At 39.4% G+C, this 9,824-nt stretch overlaps 2 non-coding genes across 2 annotated transcripts; both read right to left on the bottom strand.

Moving 5' to 3' along the window:
- Positions 1-5,955: 5,955 nt before the first annotated feature.
- On the bottom strand, positions 5,956-6,027 carry Trnaa-ugc (transfer RNA alanine (anticodon UGC)). The gene has a single exon. It is a non-coding gene; the product is annotated as a tRNA-Ala (tRNA).
- Positions 6,028-6,543: 516 nt separating this feature from the next.
- Trnat-agu (transfer RNA threonine (anticodon AGU)) lies at positions 6,544-6,617 on the bottom strand. The gene has a single exon. It is a non-coding gene; the product is annotated as a tRNA-Thr (tRNA).
- Between the last annotated feature and the right edge of the window lie 3,207 nt (positions 6,618-9,824).

Here is a 9,824-nt window from a genome sequence, read left to right as displayed (position 1 = left end):
GGAGCAAACAATCTGATGATGGTCGAAGTAGAGAGGATATAAAATGTAGACTGGCAATGGTAAGGAAATCGTTTCTGAAGAAGAGAAATTTGTTAACATCGAGTACAGATTTAAGTGTCAGGAAGTCGTTTCTGACAGTATTTGTATGGAGTGTAGCCATGTATGGAAGTGAAACATGGACGATAACCAGTTTGGACAAAAAGAGAATAGAAGCTTTCGAAATGTGGTGCTACAGAAGAATGCTGAAGATAAGGTGGGTAGATCACGTAACTAATGAGGAGGTATTGGATAGGATAGGGGAGAAGAGACGTTTGTGGCACAACTTGACTAGAAGAAGGGATCGGTTGGTAGGACATGTTTTGAGGCATCAAGGGATCACAAATTTAGCATTGGAGGGCAGCGTGGAGGGTAAAAATCGTAGAGGGAGACCAAGAGATGAATACATTAAGCAGATTCAGAAGGATGTAGGTACTGGGAGATGAAGAAGCTTGCACAGGATAGAGTAGCATGGAGAGCTGCATCAAACCAGTCTCAGGACTGAAGACGACAACAACATATTGAAATAAGAAAGGGGTGGTGACTTCACCTTTTATTGTTGTGGTCTTTAGTCCGAAGACTGGTTTGATGGAGCTCTACAAACTACTCTATCCTCTCCAAGCCGCTTCATCTCCAAATAACTACTGCAACCTTCATCTTTTGGAACCTGCTTTCTGTATTCATCTCTTGGTCTCCTTTTACAATTTTTATCCCCCCCCTCCCCCACTCTCCTCCAGTATTAAACTGGTGATTCCTCGATGTCTTAAAATCTGTCATATCAACCAATCCCTTCTTTTAGTCAAATTGTGCTACAAACTTTTCTTCCCAGTTCTATTCAGTGCCTCCTTGTCAGTTACACAATCTTCAGCAATCTTTTGCAGTATCACATTTCAAAAGCTTCTATTCTCTTCTTGTCCAAACTTTATTGTCCATGTTTCACTTCCGTACATGGCTACACTTCATACAAATATGTTCAGAAAAGTCATGTATTAATCTAATTACATCATCCTCGTTTTGCTTTTGTTGATATTCATCTGATTTCCTCTTTCAAGATACTGTCCATTCCAGTCATTTGCTCTTCTACATCCTTTGCAATCTGTGACAGTATTACAATGCCATTGGCTAACCTCAAAGTTTTTATTTCATATCCTTGAACTTTAATTCCTACTCCAGATTTTTCTTTGGTTTCCTTTTCTGCTAGCTCAATGTACAGATTGAATAACATCACAAGTAGACTACAATCCTGTCTCATTCCCTTTTCATCCACTGCTTCCCTTTTGTGCCCCTTGATTCATAAGTGTTTCTGTACAAGTTGTAAATCTTCATTTGTTCCCTTTATTTTACCCATGCTCCTCCAGTCAACACTGTCAAAAGCTTTCTCTAAGTCTACAACTGCTATAAACACAGGTTTGTCATTCCATAACTTATCCTTTAAAATAAATCATAGAGGCAGTATTGGCTTTCATGTTCCTACATTTTTTCAGAATCCAAACTGATATTCCCCAATATTGATTTCTACTGTTTTTCCATTTTTCTTAAAAGAATTTGTGTTTGTATTTTGGAACCATGACTTATTAAATGGATAGTTCAGTAATGTTCACACCTGTCAGCACCTGCTTTCTTTAGAACTGGAATTATTACTTTCTACTTGAAGCCTGAGGTTATTTTGCTTGTCTCATACATCTTGTGCATCAGTTGGAATAGTTTTGTCACCAAGGCTATCAGCTGTTCTGATGAAATGTTATCTACTCTATGTACCTCGTTTCAACTTAAGACGTCTTTCAGTGCTCTGTCCAATTCTTCTCACAATATCATATCTCTCCTCACAGTTTCATTTGTGTGTTCTTCCATTTCAGTAATACTGCCATCAAGATCATCTCCCTTCGACAGAACATCTACATACTTCTTCCACCTTTCCCCTCTTTGCTTCATACTGATTTTCTATCTGAACTCTTCATATTCATACTGCTGCTTCTCTTTCCTCCAGAAACCTCTTTCATTTTCCTGTATATGGTATCTAACAGAGTATTCGCTATTAGTAGCTGAAACTTATTACAGAACTCAATTAAAATATCTCCTCTCTCATTCCTTGTCCCAAGTCCATAGTGTCCTGTAACCTTTTCTTCTACTCCTTCCCCTGCAACTGTACTCCCTGCTCCCATGACTATTAGATTTTCATCTCCCCTTACACACTGTTGTACTCTGCCAATATACTCATATACTTTCTCTGTCTCTTCATCTTTGGTTTGCAACATTGGCATGTATACCTGAACTATCATTGTTGGTGTTGCTTTTCTGTCGATTCTGATAAGAACAACCTTATCACTGAACTGGTCACAGTAACACACTCTCTGCCCTACTTCCTATTCATAATGAATCCTGCTCCCATTATACTATTTTCTGCTGCTGTTGACATTACACTATACTCATCTGACCAGATACCCTCGTCTTCTTTCCATTTAACTTCACTGACCCCTACTACACCCAGATTGACCCACTACAGTTCCCTTTTCAGATTTTCTGGCTTCCCTGCCACGCTGAAGCTTCTGACATTCCACACCCCAACTGGTAGACTGTTATCCTTTCATTGGTTATTCAGTCTTTTTCTCATGGTCACCTCCCCGTTGGCAGTCCGCTCTCAAGGTCCAAATGGGGGACTATCCCGGAATCTTTTGCCAATGGAGAGATCATCATGACACTTTTTTAACTACAGACACATGTCCTGTAGATACACATTACGTGTCTTTAATGCAGTGGTTCCCATTGTCTTCTGCATCCTCATGCCGTTGATCATTGTTGTTCTTCCGCCTATAGGGGAAGTGATATATGCTTCTAAATCGTTACATTTGTCCTCTAGCCATTTCTACTTAGTCATTTCACACTTCCTGTCAATCGAATTTGTTAGACATTTGTATCCCCTTTTGCCTGCTTCATTTGCTGCATTTTTATATTTTCTCCTTTCATCAATTAAATTCAATACGTTCTGTGATATTCAAGGATTTCTACTAAAGCTTATCTTTTTCCGCATTTAATTTCCTGCTGCCTTCATTATTCATTTCTCAGAGGTATCTGTTCATCTTGTACTGTACTGCTTTCTACTGTTCCAGTCAAAGGTTACCTAATTATCCCTCTGAAACTCTTAACAACCTTCAGTTCTTTCACTTAGCCAGGTCGCATCGCCTAAGGTGACTGCCTTTTTGCAATTTCTTCAGTTTTAATCTGCAGTTCATAACAAATAAATTGCAGTCACAGCCCACATGTGCCCCTGGAAATGTCTTACAAAGATTCTGAAATCTCTGTCTTACCATCATATAATCAATAAGAAACATTCTGATGTCTCCAGACCCCTTCCATTTACACAATGATAAGCCAAAACATTACAACCACTGCCCACTGTGATGCTGGATACCTCCTGGTGGCACTGTGGGCGCGTGATGCGGTAACACAGAGATTTTTGAGATTCGAAAAGCTCTCTGGAACCATACAGTTTTGTTTGATTAAAAGCATCTATGTCTGGGTTTCAGGCAGGCTCCCCCATTTCATTCGATGATGATGTGCTATTCCAATACAGTTGGAGAGCCTCTGTAATGCTGTTCGAGTTTAGGGGGAATACCAAGTGGGCTGTGGCATGAATGGGAACTTGGACTGGTGAGTGAGATGAGCTAGGGTAGTCTGTGCAGTTGTGCAAAGCCATTGCGCCCGGACAGCATATTGGTTAGCACGGATTTGAATCTCGACCTTGGTATAAATTTTCATTTGTCACTTCAGTTGGCATATATAAATCATTAAGATAGTTAAAGGACACACAAATTTAATTGTAATGGGGTAATGGAATTGCATAGTAAGAAAAGGAAGAGAAGGAAGACTAGTAGATGAGTATAGACAGCGTGAAAGGAAAGACAGAGGAAGCTGTCTGGCAAAATTTGCACAGAGCATAATTTAATCATAGCTAACATTTGATTTAAGAATCGTAAAGGAATGTTGTACACTGATGAGCCAAAACGTTATGACCACCTGCTTAATAGCTTGTTTATTCTTATTTGGAACATTACTGACTCTGCATATCAGGGATCCGACAGTTTATTGGTAGGTTTGTGGCGGTGTATGAAGATTCATCCATGTGTTGGTTAAGTTTGGATACTGGATTAGTATGATTGTGTCCTCCAGAAACATTAGTTTTAGAATAGTCCTATGAAGTAACTGGCGTAGGGGAATGAATGACCGCATAGGGTCAGTTATAAGTGAAGCAGATAGTTTATTTACTTAGTATGTGGCATGAATTAATTATATACAAAAAGTCTAAAATATGAACATTAAATATGCATACAAAATATATAGGTCATATAAAAGAGGAAAAAAGAATAGATATAAAAATATATAAACTATATAACACCATAGAATATAGGGGAACAATCTGGAATTCGGAGGGATCACCAGTGAAGCCTGTCAATGGGCAATCTTAAATTATATGTTTTATGAGTTGCCTAGCAACTCCACAATCACACTTGGGAGAAGCTATTTCCCCTTCTATACGAGTCAGCAGATCTTCAATGGTTTGTTCATATTCTATTTAGGGTATCCCAGATTTTTTTAGGCTTGTTGAATCTGGGTGGGGTGCTAGCAAGCAAGGCATATTTTGAAAGGCAGGTGGTGCCTATTTGGTACACTCCTCTATGCAGCAATCAACTAGGCTGAATCCATTTTCATCCAAAATTGTTGCACTCTTTAGTGATGTGTTCAGCCAAACTGATGCACAATATTCCACTACCAAATTGAATAGGCCTGAAGTTCTGGCAAGTCTCTGAAAAATGTTGTGAGTTCTGAGTTTGGCAGCTTTGTTTGACAGATTATTCTTGGAGGTCATTGAGCTATCTAGGGTGACACCAAAATACTTTCGGTTTTGATTATAGAGCAGTACTTTGTTCTCAATGTAAATACTGCATTAATTCTTTCCCAGAACATCCATGGCCTCAAAAATCAGTTTTGAACAACGTAGCATACTAAGAGGCAGGGGATGCCTGTCTGGTCCACTCCTCCATCCAGTGATCAACCAGATTCAATCCACTTTCATCCAGTTTCTGTTCTATAACTTTTTGTTCATCGGGAATGTAAAGACTTTTTTGTGGCACTGGGATGCAGCCCCCAAAAAAAAGTATTTCCCAACAACTGTTAGGTACTTCATCAAAATGTCTTCAGTGGCCTCTATATCTTTACAACTTACTGCCAGCATGTAATTGTTGCCATATCCAAACTTCTTTGAGGTGTTTTTGTGCATACCAGCTATGTAAAGGCTGAAAACAGAGAGCCACAGCACATTCCTATGGGAGGGCTTTGTCAATAAATTACTTAACTAGTTATTACACAAATATGCAAATACTTACTTAAACACTCATGCAGTCTAACATACAATATTACTCAAGGGCATGGGTCCCATACTAATAGCAATATGAATGTATATGGAAGGGCAGCATACAATCACAGGTTTGATTGATCTATGAGAAAGCATCACTGAGATGCTGAATAACCTGAACTGGCAAATGCTTTAAGATATGCACCTCCAATCCCATAACACTTTACTTACGGTGTTTAAGTGAGAATTTAAGGATTGTATGGTACTACAATCGCCTAAATATTACTTACCTAGGAGACACAAAGACAGGATAAGACTAATGACAATTTGCACAAAGGTATTTCGACAATCTTTCTTCCTCCATTTGTAAACAGAATAGGAAGAAACATAAATTAGTGGTACAATTGAAAGTACCTTCTTCCATGCACATCACCGTAGTAGTGTATCTTTACGAGTACTCTGAGTAGGTGCAGTGAAAGCTTTTGATTTTGGCATTGTAAAATCGCGATGCCTCTTCGGTCTTTAAGGATTACATTGCACATACTTATTCTGCACGGATTCAAAAATTTTGGAGATGCCGGGGATCGAACCCGGGGCCTTTCACATGCAAAGCGAACGCTCTACCACTGAGCTACATCCCCTTACGATGTGTGACTACTCTTTTAAGCAGTGTGGTTTGGTACGATACTGCTAAAGTTGTATTTGTTTAATGATATGAAAGTTCTTCACGTCACATGTATCTCTCACTCGGACCTAATATCTCTCTCTCTCTCTCTCTCTCTCTCTCTCTCTCTCTTACACACACACACACACACACACACACACACACACACACACACACACACACACACAATCGTAAGCAACAGTAGTGTAGCCATTTCGAATGAAATTCTGGAACGAAACAAGGATGGCGAAGAATAAATAGAAACAATTCTAGCAAGTAAACGCTTGCCCGACCTATTACAGTGCACTACGATGGAAAATTTGAAACTACTTCTTGGAAGTCGTTTTTCTTCGAAGCATTAAGCTAAACAAAAACACAAACCCTTGCATTACACAATTGTCTTCTTTTTGAATGTCCATGAGCTTTTCAACTTTAGAATGCGTCATAAAAATAGGGCCGACTGAAGAATTGAAAAACAAAAATTGAATCCACAAGGCACCGGAGGGATTCGAACCCTCGATCTCCTGTTTACTAGACAGGCGCTTTAACCAACTAAGCCACGGCGCCAGATGGTCAATTGATACCAATGTTATGGTAACTTTGTGTTTAAAACCATGTTATTATTTTCATTAGAATAACAATATTAACTGAATTTGTCTCAGCGTAAAAGACGTTCTGTATTATTACACATGAGAACAGCTTAACGGGTGTAAGACGGCTGCTGCTTCTGTAGACTTCCTTGATTTATTTTGCACAAGGCAAATAACTCTGTAGCATAGTGAAAGCATCGGACTAAGGCCGTCTTAGATGATTCCGTCATGTCTGGAAAGATCAATGTTACGTGTAATACATAATATCCACTATGTTATAAATTAAATATACAATACAAATATTACCGGTATACACAATGGAAGTAGCCCACCATTGTGACAACCGAGATCCAGTTGTCAAAAAAATTTCAGTTCCTTCATAAATTCAGCCATAATAGTGCTATATATTATTTAGAAACAAATTTCGACAGTATGGGTTCGTGGCTTTGATCTATTAAAAGTAAGAGTTTAAATAACGCATGACTTTCTTTCGGTTTCCAGCTAGAAATACACGAAAAATTCGAAACCCCGTTCCTGTCTCCCAATGCGACGCGTAAGTTTGAAATTTGGCTCAAAGGGTCCTACAACCTCCCCGTGTAATGGTGCTATAACGTGGCGTGCTGAGCCGTCACCCTCGGAATCGGCTACGCTACGAACAGCAAGCTGTGACACATACGAAAAGAAACCTACTGTCTGGGAGCTCACGAGAGGTTAAGGTGGGTTAATTAAGTCACATTGGCATCTAATTTCACCATAATTCTGCCCAACGCCACCCACGATGGGACTACCAAGGATCGTTAAAACTATTCGACGAAATCTGGACGTGATCCGAAGCAGCAAAGGGTATTTATGTTTTTTCAGTCCAACTATGGATGCACCTTAAGCCAATAAAAGGCGTTTTATACACTCGAATCACGAACAATATATGTGCGTCATCTGTTCAAAAAGTCTCGTGATTGGATTAATAAAAAACAGAGAAAAACTGGCGGTTTTAATGCTTCAGGCGTTCTACATAGAATCCTTCCTCTTGAGTACAATGAACGGAGCTTTTATACAATCCTGTGAAGCCGCCAAAAAAAGTCCTTCTTTGGGATGATCTTCAATTCCTGTGTCACATTGGTTTGAATGTCGATTATGTCGTCAAACTGTTGATCATTCATGTGAATTTTTGCACTTTGTCGTTTGACACTAGGTTTGTACAGATAACACCAAATCTCTGCACCAGTTATGATTTTTTCCTGAAAGGAATTGTCCGCAGTTTGCATCTCAATCAAGTCGTGGCAGGCGTCCACGCATTGTTTTTTGTTAGGTACCGGTACTCGTAGCGAGCAGGGCAAACTTTGCACACAAGTTTCTCTTCTTCAAAACATTCTGGATAATGCCTTCAACACGTGATTTAGAGATGTAACCCCACTGTGATTTGTGACACAACACTGACACACTACGGTCACACATCCACTACTAAACATTGCCTGCTCACAACTAACTGGTGAAACGCACTCTGTCGCTTATAACAGTTGTTAGTTCCTGCTGCCGCCGTTGTCACTGCACCTACTTTGCTTGTACGCTAAGAATAAAAGCGAAACTTTACGGACGGACGGCAAGGGGAATAGATGACACACACACATATATATATATATATATATATATATATGGCGTAGCTTGGCTCCTATACTCTGTTCACCATAAGAATAAACCTGATGTAAACATTACGCCATGTATTGTTCCGCGTTTGCTTGAATTTCATTGGATTTTTTTTCATGTGGAGTGGAAGCCAAGCGGTCGGTGTTCAGTACTCTCAAATACGATCATAAGGATGCCCTTTATGCTGTGTTACTCGCACATAGACTGAGCAATAATGCGGGACAACAGCTTTACCGGCGCATTAAACTTGGACAGCAACGGCCAGCCAGCGGTTCAACTAACCTGCAATAATGTGAGCAGTTTCAGTTCAGACGTAAATAGAGACAAGCAAAGAATATAGCTTGGAATGTCATTTAATTTTTAAAGAGAGAGAGATAATACGCGGCAAAACTTCAGCACTAGCGCACCCTTCTTAGGTGACCAGATGGAAAGCATAAAATGCTCTCGTACTCGCCTGGCTCAGCTTTCTACTTACAAACAAAAGTGATGAAAATATCTACCTTAAACGCAGGATAATTTTTCTCGGCAAGCTATGTGTATGCATAAGCATACTGCAAGGATTTCACCGCACTGTTGAATATCGAAGCCACTGAAGGTATTAATTACAGTCAGTCGTCTGTTAATCTCTTAGCTCCTTCCTTACTCGAATCCGAGAAATACATTTCAGTTCTGGAACTGTCATCTGCTACGTTGAAACGAGTCCATCAACAACATACTCCACGAAGCCAATCAGGCGCCGCATTTTCTCCTTTTCTTTTATGACGTGCCGTTCTATATCCCGCCAGCGTTCGGCAATGACGTGTGAAAAAGCTGTGTGCGTTAGTTCCAATACGTCTGGCAGCTTAACAGTCTCGTTACTTCTCGGGCCAAATCACTTAAACTGGCTACAGATCAGTTCTGTTGGGTTCATATTGTAATGGTACAGCTGTAAATGTAAAAATGCAGCCTCTGTATGGTGTGCTCTGTGCTGTGAAAATGGTTGCTTTTCATGTTTCTACGACACTTGTATATACATCTGTAGTATAAAACGATGCGCATAGTCGAAATAACGAATGTTTGGTTTTTCATTTTTGCCTTAAAAAACTAAATTGTTATGTTTTCTTAACTTAAGCAACCATTATTAAGTCTATCATACAATATCGATAATTAAGAATTTATAATTGAAACGAAAACAGGAATTTCGTGTGCAGTATGTAGGTAGAAACAAGAAGACGTGCATTATTCATAAAAAGATGATGAATTTTAAAATTAAGAGATGATGGTATTTCAAACTGAACGAGAAAAAAATGACTCAGGGGAGACTTGAAACAGTGAACCACGGAAAACTTGAAAGCTGATTATCTTTGTAAATTTATGAAAAATATTAAGAAGTACCTACTTCTCTGCAGTTTTTAACCGCGTTCCACACACGTGTTTTACTACGGAACATGAAGCAGCCTCAGCCATTTTCATACCGCGTATTAACAGCGCGACAATCAAAGCACAACAGTGCGGATGCTGTGAGTGTACACGATTTTTGAAACAAAAACTACTTAGCTAA

This window comes from Schistocerca nitens, chromosome 5 (assembly GCF_023898315.1).
Source record: "Schistocerca nitens isolate TAMUIC-IGC-003100 chromosome 5, iqSchNite1.1, whole genome shotgun sequence".
Taxonomy (NCBI): domain Eukaryota; kingdom Metazoa; phylum Arthropoda; class Insecta; order Orthoptera; family Acrididae; genus Schistocerca; species Schistocerca nitens.
The sequence above is the reverse complement of the archived record's forward strand: the minus strand, read 5'-3'. Positions and strand labels throughout refer to the sequence as shown.